We start from the raw sequence: 17,700 nt of genomic DNA, 5'->3' as shown, positions 1-17,700 counted from the left end.
AAATTTGATGAATTATTCAAATTCTCCGAAACAACCCATTTTAAGAACGGTTTGTTTCACATAATTTGAACAATTCATCATATTTCAGAGTTAATTTTTAAGTATTATTCAAGTTCTCTTATAATAATAATAATAATAATAAATGTTTTACTATCTTCCCTTTGTTGTAACAAAATAGTTGATTATGTTTTTATAATGATAAACTTATGTTTATAAGACAAAGTTTTTAATGCATAGCACAAAGGATAGCAAATTATTATAAGCAATAATTAGTAGTTCCCGTCGGCAACATTTATTTTTACTAGAGAGATATTTTCAGTTTGTACGGATATTTCAGGCGACTAACTATTGCTCATAATAATTTGATAAAAGAGATACCTAATGATATCCTCCTTGGAATCTCTAGTGCTGCGGATTTCATTTACATATAGTATGGACAATATAAAGTAGATGTAAATATAGTAAATAGTAGTTTTTTTATGAAATATATAAAATGGTGTTTTTTTGTTCAGTTGAGTGATGTCCGTTTCAGTATTTATTTGGTGTCAGTATTTTATCTATTTCTGATCTCCATATGTTTTGTATCCAACTTTTTAAAATTTAAATATTACAATATTGTTGTGAGTTTTGAATGAGAGTGGATTTTGTTGTAAAGTTTAGTACCAAAGTACAGGAAGATTTTTTGCCCAAATGTTATATTTCTATTTGCTTGTAGGATATGTTTTTGACCCTGAAATCTAATGTTTCGAATGTTCGTGTTAGTTATTTTTTTTACATAACGGCAATATAAAGTAAAGTAAAAAAGTTACAATATTAAGTAAAATAAAGATATAAAGTGATGTAGTTTGTTCTCAGTCCTTCTCACTAGGTATTCCTGTTCCGAGGCGGACTGTAGTTTATTGTATTTGTGTTTATCATGATTTCCTCATCTTCTAATTTGTTGGTTCCCACTTATTATTTCATGTGTTTTGTATTTATGAATGTAAAGGAGTATTATTTTAAAATAGAGTTGTTTATTATATCATTATGGGCCAGACACAACTGAAATAATAGCAGAACTTGAATAAAACTTTCACAGAACATGAAAATTAAATTTTACGAACTGTTCAAATTCCATGAATCAACTTCCGTTAATATGAGTAGGTCATTTCTAGTCACCTATCAATTTAAACGCTGTTCTATAGCGTGGGTATTTTAATACGCGAATTAAACTCTAAAAATGGATACTGTATACGATAATATTATATAATATTAAAAATAAAGAATAATTTTGTAAAGAAAAATAAAAATTTCCCCATAAATACCAACCAAAACCGCAATTTAGAAGAATTGTCCCAAAGCCTCTGAAACGCAGTTTACCACATAAATATCGCCGTATTCAGAAATTAATCTGCGGAATTCGCAATATGTTTTATACTAAAAATAAAACAAAGCTCTCTTTAGAAAATACAATCTTGCTGCTCGTTCTGTTGATATCCTCCATACACCCATAGACAATCATGGTACAATAAAGTTTCCAGAAAACAAAACTTAATTGAAAAATTTCATTCAACAGTAGTTCCAATGCAACACAGATTTACTGACCATAAATGTAATTTAGCGCTTGTGGATAAAACACAATTACTTTATTATCATTTGAAATATACAAAATATATTGTGGGTAGTGTGCAGTAACCTGATAATGCAAATTACTTTAACATACGTGATACCACTTCGCGAAGAAATTTTATGTTTAATGAAAAGATCTGCAATGAAGTGATTTATTAAATAATTTATTGTTTGTAATTAATTTAGCGATGCGTCAATGTGATTTATAAACCTTTCCGATATCTGGTACCCTTAATCAATATACAAATTTCGACCTTGATTCCATTTAAAGTGGACTGCCAATATATTGATTTGTATTCTTTACTCTGTAAGTAAATCCATACTCGTAGTTGATTTGTTTTATGAATCCCCCTACAGTCATATCCATCGTTGTTATTTTTGTAAATTATTATGTTTAGTAATTTTAAATTCACTTTGTGGCTTCAATTTAATAAAATGAAAATAATTGAATCTGTTTAAAACATTTAGATTTATTGTTTTCATTTAACACGATTTCTCTAATATTAAACAAAATTAAGAGATGGGAACCTACAAATATTTCTTTGTGACCCATGGGGAACTAGTACTATGATATCGATCACTTTACAACATCGGTTCGATAGGCGTCGCTAAAGATGATTTTATACCGATTTCTCGAGCACGATCGCGCCGTGATTGCCAATCCGATATTGATAACGCAATAAATAAGAAATCGATATACGTTGGCAACACTGGAGGTATTGTCCATGAATTGACATTCCGAAACGTCAAACGTCATGCTACGTAAAATAAGAATAAATTAACAATGTTAAATTGAAATACTAACCTAAATATGCACTGGCAATCCGCATTTACTTTTGAAACTAAAAAGGCAGTTAAATAGTTAACGAAGTCTTTACTTACAACTTATGTCAACAAAATCCGTTTCTCTAAGCCCGAACCAATGTAGCGTCATTGGCCCTAACGGATTCAACTCTTCTGAAAATTTATATCAATTCTAATTTTTTCATTAGTTCAACCGTTTGTTAATGCCAGTAATTTTTCATAAAAAACGTCATTATTAAAAGGCAAATGTATATTGACAGTTTACCGAAGCTCACCTGATATTATGGGAGCCGAGCCAAAATTTGTCTATCGGAACATTTTTATCAATAGTTGACCGTGCTCACAAATATCGCTAACTGACTATAAATGACGAATTAAGTCAAGATCCTGTTGACATGGGGATTTTTCGATCGCCCGTGTTTGACCTCCTTATCATTTTTTAGAATTTTACTTAGATAGTAGGTACCTACGCAAGGACATGTGACGTTATGTCTATACACATTGCGAGAAACTTGATTGATTTCACTGATTTGATGAATGATTGGTGCAGAACTTATTGTGTAATAATTAATTATAAATCAGATACTTTTATGAATAATACATAGTGTATCAGCGTATCAGTAGATAGAATCCTTGTGTCTGCGGTATAACGTGTGCAGATAGTGTATCAAAGAAGCGTTGGCCCAGTTTTACTAAGTAGATTTCATGCATTGGTACCCACTATTGTTTCAGCGTCTAACGCAAGAACGCGGATCCTTTAAGGCCATAAGGGTACCCGCACAATATTTCGAAATTATATCACGTCGAAGAAAAATGATATAGCACGTTGCATAAAAGATATAAAAAACTTATATGTGGGGGCTTTTTTATACGTTTTTTTCAGTGCGAACACACAATTCTTTTCCATTGTGATTACAGAAGATGGTGGTTCGTATTGCCAGCCGCCATAGATACCTCCGAGTGTAGTTTTATTGGTTCATTTGAATTTATGGCTTATCTACGTTTGTCACCTGCTGACAAAGTTACAGATAAGAAACAATATATTTTTTATAGGCGTCGATATGAATAATATTCACGAGTGTATCCGACCCAAGTGTGAAAATCTGAAGCCTCGGAAACTGCAGATCATAACTTTGTTTATATCAACGTAAATATAAATTACATACTACCTATAACAAAATAAATGTTATTTGAAAATACGAAACTTTCATTGCCTACTTTTAATACAGTGTTCAATTTTTTGATAGGTTATTTTCTTTCATATAACCACAACAGTGTGTTTTTTTTAAATTTATTCAGATGAAAACATTTGATACCTAGATTAGTGAATTAATGTAGTTCCGATCATGGTATTGTTATGATGCAGGGCTAGACTCCTTCTGTTTTAATATTTTATTCATTAATTTATTCTGCATCATCACATTTATCCTCGCCGATTCTCTAACCTAGTTAGGAACTGGGCGATTGTCGCTGGTATTAGTTTTAGTAAAATTTCGAATTTTAATTTAAAATTTAACATCTGAACCCGGGCGGAAACAGAAAAGAAAAAAACACTTCTTAGCTGGGCAGTCAACGGGTGGGATCGTGAACTGCACAGCTGACAGTCACGGTGATTTTTATTTCGGAGTAATTAGTTGTATGGATGGATTCCATTCTTTCTTTTGTACCGTAAAAAGCGAGTTTGCTTCGGGCACGACGGGATTCTTTTCCGCAACCTGTTAAACAACCATTCCCGATGTGGGTAATGGTGATTTCTTTGAAAGAAATGGTGTACGAGCGAACCACGCGACAATCGTAATCCGGTAATCAGCCGACAGCGGTAATCCGTAAATAATTGTCCCATCCGGCGTGAGATGAAATTATATTCAATCCTAAATTCGGCTTACGCAAAACCGTCAAGCGGGAGCCTCGTTATTTTGGACGTGTGATGTTTGGGAATACTAACCGCACGTGGCCGGCGGCCGAGAGAAAGCTACTGGCCTAAGTTGCAGCATCCTCAGAACCCGGATACATCCGCGTTATTAGCTGGAGATCGTGGATGTGGCCGGGAGATATATTCCTGCCCCTTTCGGAGGCCCGATCCACGCTTCACGGGGTCACGTCAGCCGCCGGATGGAGTCCGGGGGACGTTCCGTCGCTTCGCCAATAAGAAGACACAGTGTTCAGTAATAGGAGACGTAGTGATTCGCTCTCGTAGAGTAGATTATGATTACGGATACAGGTCGGTCTTGGGGTAAGTCCAAAATGTATAATTTTATAAATGTTTCTCAATACATGTAATAACATACTATGCACCGCTTTTTATTTTATTTACTATGTAAGACCATCCCTAAGAACAAAACAGGATTCCGACACGCGACCTTGGTTGCGAACCTTTCACACCACTTAACAATTGGCTGCCCGCGTTTTTAATAAAAAAAACGGCGTAAGTCGTGTGTCAGGATTATGTTTTTTTTTGGATGGTTTAGGGTTATTTTGTTCTCTTGGAGCTCTGATACATAACCTAAAATGTTAACCTTGTTTGTTAAATGTTAACCCGATAACTGTAAAAGTGACAAAAGTGAAATTGTTATCGCATGATTGTATGAATTTCTTATGTGCGTTGTTTTAAGGAATTGTGTGAATGTTAGGGATCATTCCTCCTTTATGGTGCCGTTAAATAATAAATTGAAACATGTTTATTCATTAATGCAGTTGACAACTGAATATTATTATACACAAATAACAACGCATATCGAAGTAACGAGAGTCGGTTCATTGCCATTAATTTATAGCATGTGTTGCGTCTTTGCAAATAATTTCAAATAAAAAAATGTATATTCTAATTAGGTAATTGTTTTCATTTTGAAAAGTGATTCTTTTTTTTTATTCTCGTGTGGATTTAATACGAGAATAAATAATATTCTACGGAAAAATATAATAATATAAATATAATAATAGTACTGAAAAACCAGGGCTGGCAAAAGAAATAAATATTTTATCAAGGTTGCCACATATATTTTATCAAGGTTGCCACAATTTTTTTTTCAAGGTTGACAAAAAATATATATTTTTTTTACCTTATTTATCAAGGTTGCCACAAATATTTTTCAGGGTTGTGAAATTTTTTTTTTTATTAATTTTTAATTGGAAAAAGGTACGCACTATACTGATGTGTTTCTACTTAATGTACTTCTTTTGAGTTTTTGCTTTCTAGTATTGTCATAATATGTTATAGACAAGTTCTTTCGGATTTCGGAAACTAACGGTCATCTTATTTTTCTATTTTATATCAAGTATAACTTCTGACGTCATCATGTCTACTCCAATTCCGAATGTGAACAACGCTTCCAAGGAGGAGCTAATTAAGGAACTAACGGCGCGGTCAATCAAACCAGATAATACATTCCAAGTGTTACGCGCACAAGCGCGCGCTTTTAATAAAAAACAAAAACAAATTTCTAATGCAGATTCAGAGATTAATGATTCAGAATGTGACTCCGAAGTTGAAACGACGGGTAATAATTCGGACGGGGAAATAAATAGTGAAGTTAAGGGGAAGGTTACCCTAATTAAAGAAACCAAAATAATTTATAAGGAATCTTCGTCGCGTGGGCTTGGTAACTGGGATTACAAGTTCGATGGTAAAACCTGTGTGCGGGACTTTTTGAGTTTGTTAGATGAACGTTGCAGATCACGGGGCATTACGCACAAAGAAATAGTGAAATCTTTTAATGAAATTCTAGATGGTCTTGCCTTACTGTGGTATAGGTCTATTTACACCCCAGATTTAAAGTGGGATGACCTATCCAAGCTATTAATCAAACAATTCGAGGGAGAGGGTAAACAGCTAGAATTAAAAACAGAACTTTTTAATTTGAAACAGCCTGAGGGTATGTCTGTTTTCGAGTTTACTTTGAGAATGAAGGCCCTCAATAATAAACTAGATGCCAAACTGCCAGAGGGAGAAATGCTGCAATTAGCAATGAAGGCACTACTACCATCATATGCAAACTTACTAGCAGCAAGAGATTTTATCTCTTTCGAAGATCTCTCTAAGGCAGCAACAAAATTAGAATCACTAACTGAAGCTTCAACGTCTTCTTCTTCTAATCAAAAAGTGGTTGAACTACCAGAAAAATCAAGTAACTTTAGAAAGTTTTCGTCTTTCAATAACAAGGCTAGCTTCAATAATAGCCACAACACTTCGACTTTTCATCAAAAACAACAAAGTCCTCAGAATACGTACAAGAATGATGTTTTCACGCGTAAGACGTCTTCTCTTCCAAATAATAAGATTATTTGTGACTTTTGTAAGAAAAGTGGGCATAAGGTAACGGAATGCTGGAAGAAAGCCTCCAATTCTAAAAATGCTAACGTTGGTACCGTACATACTGGTACCAAGAATCACACTCAAAAAAACTAGCTTGGAGTCAATCTGGACACGCCCCTCCTTGTGCGCAAAGGGAACGGGAGTGGCAGAGTTGGCTCCGACTGGTTCGTCAGTTTTTGTCAACACCGTCTTCTGGGGTGGTGGGCCCGCTACCACAGAAGCCGGAGGTTGTGGGAGATAATCGTCCATTCGTTAATATATATATATTAGATAATACGTTTTCTGCTCTCTTAGACAGTGGAGCAACAGTCTCTTGTTTAGGGGGAGATAGTTTTAAGCAATTTGTAGATTTAGGCGTAGTATTAGAAAAAGTTGATTTTAAAGTTAAAACAGCTGACGGTTCGAGTCAGTCTGTTCTGGGTACTTTAACCTTGCCGGTGACGTACAGGACAATCACGAAGGAGGTTGTCTTTTACGTCATCCCATCATTATCACCTAATTTTATCTTAGGAGTCAACTTTTGGAGGCAGTTTCGAATCGCACCGGAACTGTTTCCAGAAGTTCACGAACCTGACCATGAAGGTCACCTTAATGAATTAAGAGCAATACGGCCGGCTTCTTCATTATCTGTTTCTGAGAGTAAAGCTCTTTCGAAAATGATTAATAAATTCGAATCTATTTCTTACGAAAGGAAAGGTCTGGGTTTAACTCATTTAGTAAAACATAAAATCGTTACCAATGGTCCGCCGATTAAGCAGCGCTACTATCCTCTGTCTCCGGCAAGACAAAGGCAACTTGACGCGGAAGTGGACGAGATGCTAAATTTGAGAGTAATCCGTCCATCTCGTTCACCGTGGTCTAGCCCAGTTGTTATTGTACAGAAGAAGGATGGGACAGGGAGATTTTGCCTGGATTCCAGGAAAATTAATAATGTCACGGTCAGAGATAGTTATCCACTACCTCATATCGCACGTATCTTGGACAAACTTGGTGGCGCAAGATATGTGTCTTCGATAGACTTGAGTAAGGCCTTTTGGCAGGTAGCGCTGGATAAAGACTCTTGCGAGAAAACGGCATTCGTCGTCCCAGGTCGGGGACTCTTCGAATTTACTCGTATGCCGTTTGGGTTAAAAAATGCACCCTCTGAACTCCAAAGACTGGCTGACGCTCTTTTTGGACCTGAATTTGATGATAACGCTTTCTGTTATCTGGACGATTTAATTTTAATATCGGAAGATTTTAATTCACATATGAGACTACTTAATAAAGTTTTCGAAAGACTGAGAGACGCGGGTCTCACAATAAATCAAAAAAAATCAGAGTTCTGTAAATCGGAGCTTAAGTACTTGGGGTACATAGTAGATTCACAGGGGCTTCGCACGGACCCGGTAAAAATTGAAAGCATTAAGGATTTCCCTATTCCAAAAAACGCGAAAGGAATTCGAGCTTTTATTGGCCTTTCAGGGTATTTTAGACGTTTTATCAAAGGCTTCTCCAGTATAGCCGCTCCGTTAACAAAGCTTACTGGATCAAAGAATGGAGTTAGTAAATTTAAGTGGACTCCAGAAGCTGATAAAGCGTTTAATGATCTAAAACAAGCTCTTATTAGTGCTCCAGTTCTAAGCTGCCCAAATTTTTCTGAACCGTTCGCGATTCATTGCGATGCAAGCTCCGTTGGAATTGGTGGTGTTCTAATTCAAAATATAGACGGTGCCGAACACCCGATCGCGTACTATTCACGTTGTCTTAATACCCACGAACGTAACTATGGCATCACGGAAAGAGAGCTTTTAGCGGTATTAGATTCTGTCACCCATTTTAGACCCTACATAGAAGGGGCTCATTTCACGGTAATTACAGACCATTCGAGCCTGAAATGGCTTGGATCCTTGTCAAACCCAAGTGGTCGTCTGGCGCGTTGGAGCACTCGTCTTTGTCAGTTTTCCTTTGACGTCATCCATCGTAAAGGTACGCAGCATATTGTACCAGACGTACTTTCTCGCATGGATCTCGCGCTAATTTCGGGTCTTGACTCTCAACCTACGTCGGACAAATGGTACCAAAATGCATGGCAAGGTTGCCAGGATTTTCCTCAAAGATTTTCTAACTTCCAAATTAAAGATAACGAATTGTATCGCCATACGAAAACTCAATTAGCCTTACGGGAGGACACTGCTTGGAAGAAGGTGATTCCTCAGGAAAATAGGAAAGCTATTATTTCAGACTCCCACGAGTCGACTCGTTCATGTCATCCAGGAGTTTTTAAAACATATAAAAAGTTACAACTTCGCTATTTTTGGCCTAACATGTACAAAGATGTCAAAGAATTTATTAGTCATTGTGCTGTTTGCAAAGCGCATAAAATCAGCACGGCACCACCGAACGGTTTATCTTCTAACCCGAAAAAAGTAACAAGGCCTATGCAGATGCTATCTTTAGATTTGGTAGGACCTTTGCCTCGTAGTTATTCAGGACATACGGTAATTTTAACTTGCGTTGATGTTTTCTCTAAATTCACGTGGTTATTTCCGCTGCGCAAAGGCACCGCGGGAAGCATAGTAAAGAATTTAGAGGAAAATATTTTCCTAGTACACGGTGTACCGAAAACTATTATTTGTGACAACGGGCCCCAATTCATCTCAAAAGAATTTAAGGACCTCCTTAAGAGTTATAATGTTCCACCCCCATTTTATAACTCGTATTATACTCCACAGAATAATGTCGTCGAAAGATACAACCAAACTCTTGGCACCGCGTTGTCAATCCTGGTGGAATCAGACCACCGTAAATGGGCTAAATTTCTGCCACAGGTTCAGTCCGCAATGAACAACACTGTTAATTGCGCGACAAATTATACACCGTACTTCCTTATGCACGGCAGGGAGCAAATTCTCGACGGAGATTTGCACCGTATACCTATAGATAATGGGGAAATTAACTCGGAAAGAGGAGCTTCGCCCTCCGCTTATGCTCAAAGGCTACAGGGTCTAGCAAACATATACAAGCAGGTTTCAGACGCTTTGTTCAAAGCCTACAAGACGGGAGCGAATCGTTATAACTTACGCAGAAGAAACGTCACATTTCAAGTAGGGGACGTCGTGTGGAGACGAAACTTTGTTCAGTCAAACGCATTAAATTACTTCTCTCAAAAATTGTCCCCACGCTTCGTGCGAAATGTTATAATAAAAAAGAAATCGGATTTAGTGTATACCCTGGCAGACCTTACAGGAAAAGTATCTGGCGATTTCCATGTAAAGGATATCGTCAAGACGGACAATGTTCCGGTATAAATTCTTTTCGAACATCAGTGCCTCCGAAGGTAATTAAGAACTTCGGTTCCTTATTAGAATTTCTAAGCACGGAAAACTTCACCGGCCTGATCAACCGAGTTGAAGAATTCCCATGCCATCTGACAGACTTTGGTCCTGTCATAATTTCATTTCGGAAGAAATGTTTAAATACCTCGCGAGGGCGTTTTTTTTTATATATATCTGTTATTGTTAATTATAAGCTACTTGCTTAAAACAATTAACCATCAACTCCGGTATGAATGCTCGAATTGAATGGACTAGAAATAAACCTTATTAGAATTAGTAATAATTAATGTAGTATTTATTTATTAGCAATAATTTATTTATTTACTTAAACTTAAGTACACAACAGACTCCAAGTGAACAAATGAACACTAATTAAAAAATATTATGAATTTTGTATAATGAAATTGGCTAATATACCTTAACATGTAGTATGTGTTAGGATATAACATCTTGAAATGTAAGGAGTTACATTCCCACTGTCTCTTTCGTTTCATGATGGTGAAAACAAAGAAGCATTGTCTACAAATTACGTGCTTGAACACTGGTTGTTCTCGTTTCATCATTAATATGTAAACGGATATTTTTGTTATTGTTTAACAGTAAATGTCTTGATCGGTCATGAAAATATATTAAAGACTGCACCAAGCGGTGCACTGAACATTTAATCTCCTAGTGATAAAATGGAGCTGTTCGCTTTATTGCTGATGAAACGAGACATAACTTACTTGTTTTCCTTTATAAGTACGGTTCTGACTTATAATGTGGAACGATATCCCACCACCGATCCTTCCACATTTTAAGCCACTTCTTTCATATTTAATTCTTTCATATATTATTATGATTATTGAACCTGATTTTTCTGTATTTTGTCAAGATCAGAACATACGAAGATGTATTGAAACCTTCCGTAGGTTCTGACCTAGGTTTAATCTATAAATGTTAATTTTGTTTGTTACTGATTCTTTGACTTCTCAACAGTCATTTCTGTGTACACACTTGTTGTACTTGTTACAAATAATTTTTTTTTTAATTTTAAAAATTGAATTGCATTAAATCTTGCTACCATGTAAGTAACCTGGGATGTTCCTTTCCTATTGTTTTAGAATTTTTATTATAAACTCTAAGTTTATTATACATAATTGTTGTTACAGTCCTGCGAGACTTATTATTAACAACTTTTTTTTTGAACAACTGTTTACAGAGAAAACCATAAGTTGTTTCATAAAAATATCGATTACGCCTTCGTTACTGTTGGACGTATACCTAGATCACTGCACTAATAATAGTTGCATATCACTTAACCCGATTGCACCTTCTATATTGATGGCTGTATACTGTATTAATTTGGCTCCATTCTTATGCGATGGTTGTTGACTGCTTAACACTCTTGTTGAATTAAGATTGTGTATTTTCATTAACTGCTCTGTTCTCTTATGGATACCCCCATACGACCTAGTTAGGTAGATTAGGTAGAAACATCGACAAAGTGTTTTCTTATCTCCTAAGGAGAAGTAGAGTCAGTGATAAGTGAGGGTTGCTATGCTCCCTAAAAAGTGTTGCCTGACGGGCTTATAACCCTATTTTGGGTTAGTGATGCATTTTTACATTTGGTTGTGTAAAATGAATGTGATAGACACTCAGGTATTATGTAATTTTTATAAATGTAACGTCAACGGTTGTCCATGACGCTAAGTCAATTAGTCTTCACCCAGCATATTCAAGCTGTGGGTGTTGGCGGATCCCGTTCACGGAACATTGGTTGTTATGTTTAGATTAAGTTTTTTTTAAGTTTAGTTCCTACAATATTATAGTTATTTAAGTAAGAATGGCTGCACCGCAAACCTGTTCATCCTGCCTTACGTTCGATGAAGTGCGACCGGAGTTGCGGCACGCCCATTCGCTATTCTCACTTTGGTTTAATTTTCGTTCTTTGAATACTTCCTATTGATGATTATTATCTACTGTTGATATTTATTGTTAACTTTGTTCTTCTGTTGTAGTAGACCCTTGGACCGACCTGGAAAGAATAGGGTTAGGTTATTTAGACAATTTTATATGTTTGAGGGCAAACATTTGGTGGCGAGGGGGGTAATGTTATGATGCAGGGCTAGACTCCTTCTGTTTTAATATTTTATTCATTAATTTATTCTGCATCATCACATTTATCCTCGCCGATTCTCTAACCTAGTTAGGAACTGGGCGATTGTCGCTGGTATTAGTTTTAGTAAAATTTCGAATTTTAATTTAAAATTTAACATCTGAACCCGGGCGGAAACAAAAAAGAAAAAAACACTTCTTAGCTGGGCAGTCAACGCGTGGGATCGTGAACTGCACAGCTGACAGTCACGGTGATTTTTATTTCGGAGTAATTAGTTGTATGGATGGATTCCATTCTTTCTTTTGTACCGTAAAAAGCGAGTTTGCTTCGGGCACGACGGGATTCTTTTCCGCAACCTGTTAAACAACCATTCCCGATGTGGGTAATGGTGATTTCTTTGAAAGAAATGGTGTACGAGCGAACCACGCGACAATCGTAATCCGGTAATCAGCCGACAGCGGTAATCCGTAAATAATTGTCCCATCCGGCGTGAGATGAAATTATATTCAATCCTAAATTCGGCTTACGCAAAACCGTCAAGCGGGAGCCTCGTTATTTTGGACGTGTGATGTTTGGGAATACTAACCGCACGTGGCCGGCGGCCGAGAGAAAGCTACTGGCCTAAGTTGCAGCATCCTCAGAACCCGGATACATCCGCGTTATTAGCTGGAGATCGTGGATGTGGCCGGGAGATATATTCCTGCCCCTTTCGGAGGCCCGATCCACGCTTCACGGGGTCACGTCAGCCGCCGGATGGAGTCCGGGGGACGTTCCGTCGCTTCGCCAATAAGAAGACACAGTGTTCAGTAATAGGAGACGTAGTGATTCGCTCTCGTAGAGTAGATTATGATTACGGATACAGGTCGGTCTTGGGGTAAGTCCAAAATGTATAATTTTATAAATGTTTCTCAATACATGTAATAACATACTATGCACCGCTTTTTATTTTATTTACTATGTAAGACCATCCCTAAGAACAAAACAGGATTCCGACACGCGACCTTGGTTGCGAACCTTTCACACCTGAGATCATTAAGTATAAACATTCTAGATGATTAATTTTAACCTAGATTGGCGCGTTCTACCGAACAAAGTTTATACAATTATTATTTGTACCCTAGGTCAAACCTACTTTTAAATACATCTGGTTGAATTTCTCCTTCATTTTCATGTATGAATGAATGAATGATGAATGCAAATCTTGGAAACTTAAGGAAAATAAACAATTTCTCGACATCCGATAGAACTGAAACTCGACAGACACAATCGATGTCGATTAAATGCATTTTATCAACTTGGTGGCCATTACGTATTCACACGAGTACATTTCTCTAAAATCGTATGATATTACAGCAGTTAATTATACGAAATAAATGTCGGTTCTACCCAATAGGGATTATAAGCGGTTGACTCCAGTCCCTAGGAAGGATACTTGGACCCTAAGTAAAAGCAAATAAAACAAATAAAAATACAAAATAAATTCTAAGTAAACCAAAATAAAAATGTATTATTAAAAAAGATTATTACATTAAAAAAAGTTTATTACGGGTTGATTTTTTTTTCCTTTCTCAGTTCACAATTTAGATTGTTGTGGAGAAAAGATTTATTTTTATATTTTCTAATTACGTATTCTTTGTTTCAACTGCTCGAATCACTGACTAATTGTCAGTCTTTCGAGTGTCTTGTTATTAGTTCTTTGAGCTTTTAATTTTCAAATTTGACTCATTGGAATCACTTTTCGCATCAGATAAGGATAAAGTAGGTACCAAAATTCTGTTGTAATTAAATAATTATTCTTTATTTGAAATGTGTGTTTGTTTTGCTCAAATGCTTGACAGATGCTGAGATTAATTAACAGAGCGAAGATCTGTGTTTTTGGTTTGAAAATTTGGTGAAAACTTAAATACCGCGAGTAGAATACATCTTGGTCTTTGAAATAATCGAATATTTTTTAGATAAGTCTTTTTATTAGCCCAGAAAAAAATAATGTAAAGGCCTATAAAAACTGATTTAATGTTCAAAATCTCCTACTTACGAACCCATTTTCGGTTATGATTTTATTTTATAATGTGGAAAATTAAGTTATTTATAAAATGAACGAAAAAAATTTAAATATTTATGCCTGAACATCCACAAAATAAAATAAAAGGCACTTTTTGGCAATGTTTTTTTCTTGCATAAATCAAACCAGGCGGATTGTGTTAAGCGGTAATTTAAACCTTATCGCCATCTATGTAAGAGTTGTTATTGATAGCGGCTCAATTTAAAATATTACACGACGTAGTGCATCGCCTTAAGACAACTTGCATGGTTTCACTGAATTAGGTTCAATGGATTTTTTGTTAGATTAGTATGAGTATAACGCGTCTTGTATTTATCGTAATTTTTCGAGTTTACTAACATTCGGAAGTTAAATAAATATCTTTTTATGAAGCAAATATATATTTTTTAGAACATTTGCTCCACAAATCATACAATAGTTATATCCCGTGATTTTTCACGAGTCTGCGCTAGTAAAGCAATAAAATCTGTCAAGGCTCTCAATGAGTCAGACCTTTTCATAGTCTACATACAGTAAGTAACGACTAACGATGCATACGTTTTAAGAAACTATAATTTGCATTTTCGCGGTGCAACTTCTGCAAAGTGGACTCCGATTTTATTGTCCTTGCACTTTCAGTGTGTTTTTATGTCTGTCTTTATTTAAGTCCGTGCTTGCGAATATCTTAAATATTCAAATTTATACACTATGCTTTTTCCAATTTTGTTTTTCGTTTCCCCCATTGTTTGACTCTGTGTTATGAAACCTTGGGTGGAATGACGATTTGTTTTATTGTAATAATTATGCTCTCTAAAAACGGATTCTTTTACAGAATTCGAAAGTTGATTTTCGAGTTCTGTGAAGGTTCTATTCAAGTTCTGTTATTATTTCAGTTTTTTGGAATAGCTGGCCAGTAATTATATAATAACAAAACTTGAGTAGAACCTTCACAGAACTTGAAAATCAACATTGAAATTTATATTGTTCAAATTATTTTTTAAAACCCATCCTTCGAGAATCTCTCTTTACAATGATTCACCTTGACCTAAAATTTTATTTACTACACCTGATGAGAGCAAAAATATTGTCAAGTTTCACCAAACAAAGAATTAATAAAAAAATAAAAAAACTGAAACCGAATGTAATGTAAATGAAACATATTCGAAGGAATCATCTTCCTTCGTTTCCATAGTAATAATGATTATATTTCATCCAATCCAATTTGACAGAATCCAATAATTATTTCACATCTGTGGGAGATACACTTGCGAAAAAAATTCTCAATAAATGTATGACAACAGAAACTGATCTAGCCAATTTATCTATCCCTAATCTCAGTCACAAAATAGAATTAATCCAAACATCACCAAATGAAGTCATGAAGATAATTGACGACCTCAAATCTTCAAAAGCGTGTGGTCCAGATAAAATTTCATCAAATCTGTTAAAAATCATTAAATCATACATAGCCATACCCATTGCATTCATTTCTAATCTAAGCTTTAAAGCGGGTAAATTCCCTAACCATTTGAAACACTCAATAGTTATATTACTACACAAAAATGGGCAGAATTCACTAATACAAAATTACCGACCTGTTTCATTGCTAAATTCTGAATCTAAAATTTTTGAAAAAATTGTGAAGAACCGTCACAGTCATTATCTTGAAAATAACAACATCTTTTCTAGCAGACAATATGGCTTTCGCAATGGTTTAAGCACTGAAAATTCCATTGCCAATTTAACAAAAATCATCTCTTATAATCTATACAAAGGTATTAAATGCATCGCACTCTTCTCGGATCTAGCTAAAGCATTTGACACTATTTCACACAAAATTCTGCTGAGCAAACTACAGAGAATCGGTATCCAGGGGCAACTTTTAAAATAGTTGGTCAGCTACCATGAAAATAGGAGCCAAAAAGTGGAAATTAACGGTACTCTAAGCGATCCAGCAGATATAAAATTTGGTGTACCTCAAGGAAGTACGTTAGGACCTCTTTTGTTGAATGTTATGTAATAGTTCCTTTGCAGACCATATTATTACCTTTGAAGATGATACAGTATTATTATTTGAAGGAAAAACCTGGGAAAAAACTCACAGTAAAGCAGAAATTGGCATTAACAAAGTCAAAAAGTGGCTAGACAGCAATCTCCTCACTCTAAACTCGGATAAAACTAAATTCATCTGCTTCAGCTCAACTCAAGCGGGTCAACCTAAAGAGATGCATAGCATTTTTGTACACCATTGCAATGCCATAAATGTATGTAAATGTAGTACATTAGAATGTGTGGACAATACTAAATATCTAGGAATTATCATAGACAAATTTCTGAGGTGGGATGAACATATAGACTTAACTTCCTCAAAAGTCAGGAAACTTACACATCTTTTCAGGGCTATTAGAAATATTCTCTGCATTAAAGACATGAAAAGAATTTACTTTGCCATGTGTAATTCCTTATTAGATTATGCTTCCTTAGGTTGGGGAGGTTGTACTAAAACAATACTTGATCCCTTAGCAAAAGCTCAGAAATCACTTCTTAAAGTTATACTTAAAAAACCGTTCAGATACCCTAGTGATTCATTGTTTGAAGAGTTTGGTGTTGTAGATGTAAGGCAATTATACATGAGGAAAATCATATTACATACCCAAATAACGCGTCACCAATACACTTCCGTACTCCATTATCACGATACTGGACATGCTAAGAGGAACCCAGTTGTTCCTCCCACCACTTCTTCATCCTTAGCTCAAAGACAATTCTCATACTTAGGCCCTAAATTGCTTAATCTTATTCCCGATGCATTGAAATCAAAAAGTGAATTCTCCGAAATCTGGTAAATAATTGGCTTCTGATCTTGGGGAGAGATGAATGCGAAAATATGCTAATTAACAGTCATTAACTTGCTTTTCTTAAATGTCGTTTTTTCGTACTACCCTGTATTTATTTTATATATATATGTATTACAGTCAATTTATGTGTTTACCATTGTAAATTTAAAATCTGCTTATAACCTTTCTTTACATCTTTTTATTTTATTTTCCTTTTTTTTAATTTCTCAACTCTCTTTTAAATTTTAAATATTAATTTCATCTAAATAAAAAGTAAAATTTCAAATTTATAAACTCATATGTCAATAATTTTTTACTATATTGCTATTTTTGTATTATCATATTTGAATATTCTTTTAGTCTATTCTCTACGTTTATATTCTTTAGAATACAAGTTAGCAACTCATTATATCAACCAAGAAAACTTTTCATATTATTTATAAAGTGCAATAAGTAAAAGTCAATACACTAGACTAAGGACGGGTTGTTTCGGAAAATTTGAACAATTCAACAAATTTCAATTTTCATTTTCGGGTTCTGTGAAAGACTTATTCAAGTTCTGTTTTTATATCATTGCAGGCTAGTTGCTTGACATAACTGAAATAAAAACAGAACTTGAAAAAGTCTTTCACAGAACTTGAAAATGAACGTTGAAATTTGATGAATTGTTCAGATTCTCCGAA

This window comes from Hesperophylax consimilis, chromosome 13 (genome assembly GCF_061612785.1).
Source record: "Hesperophylax consimilis isolate HC1 chromosome 13, BYU_Hcon_1.0, whole genome shotgun sequence".
In the NCBI taxonomy this organism is placed as follows: domain Eukaryota; kingdom Metazoa; phylum Arthropoda; class Insecta; order Trichoptera; family Limnephilidae; genus Hesperophylax; species Hesperophylax consimilis.
This window is presented reverse-complemented; position numbering follows the sequence as displayed.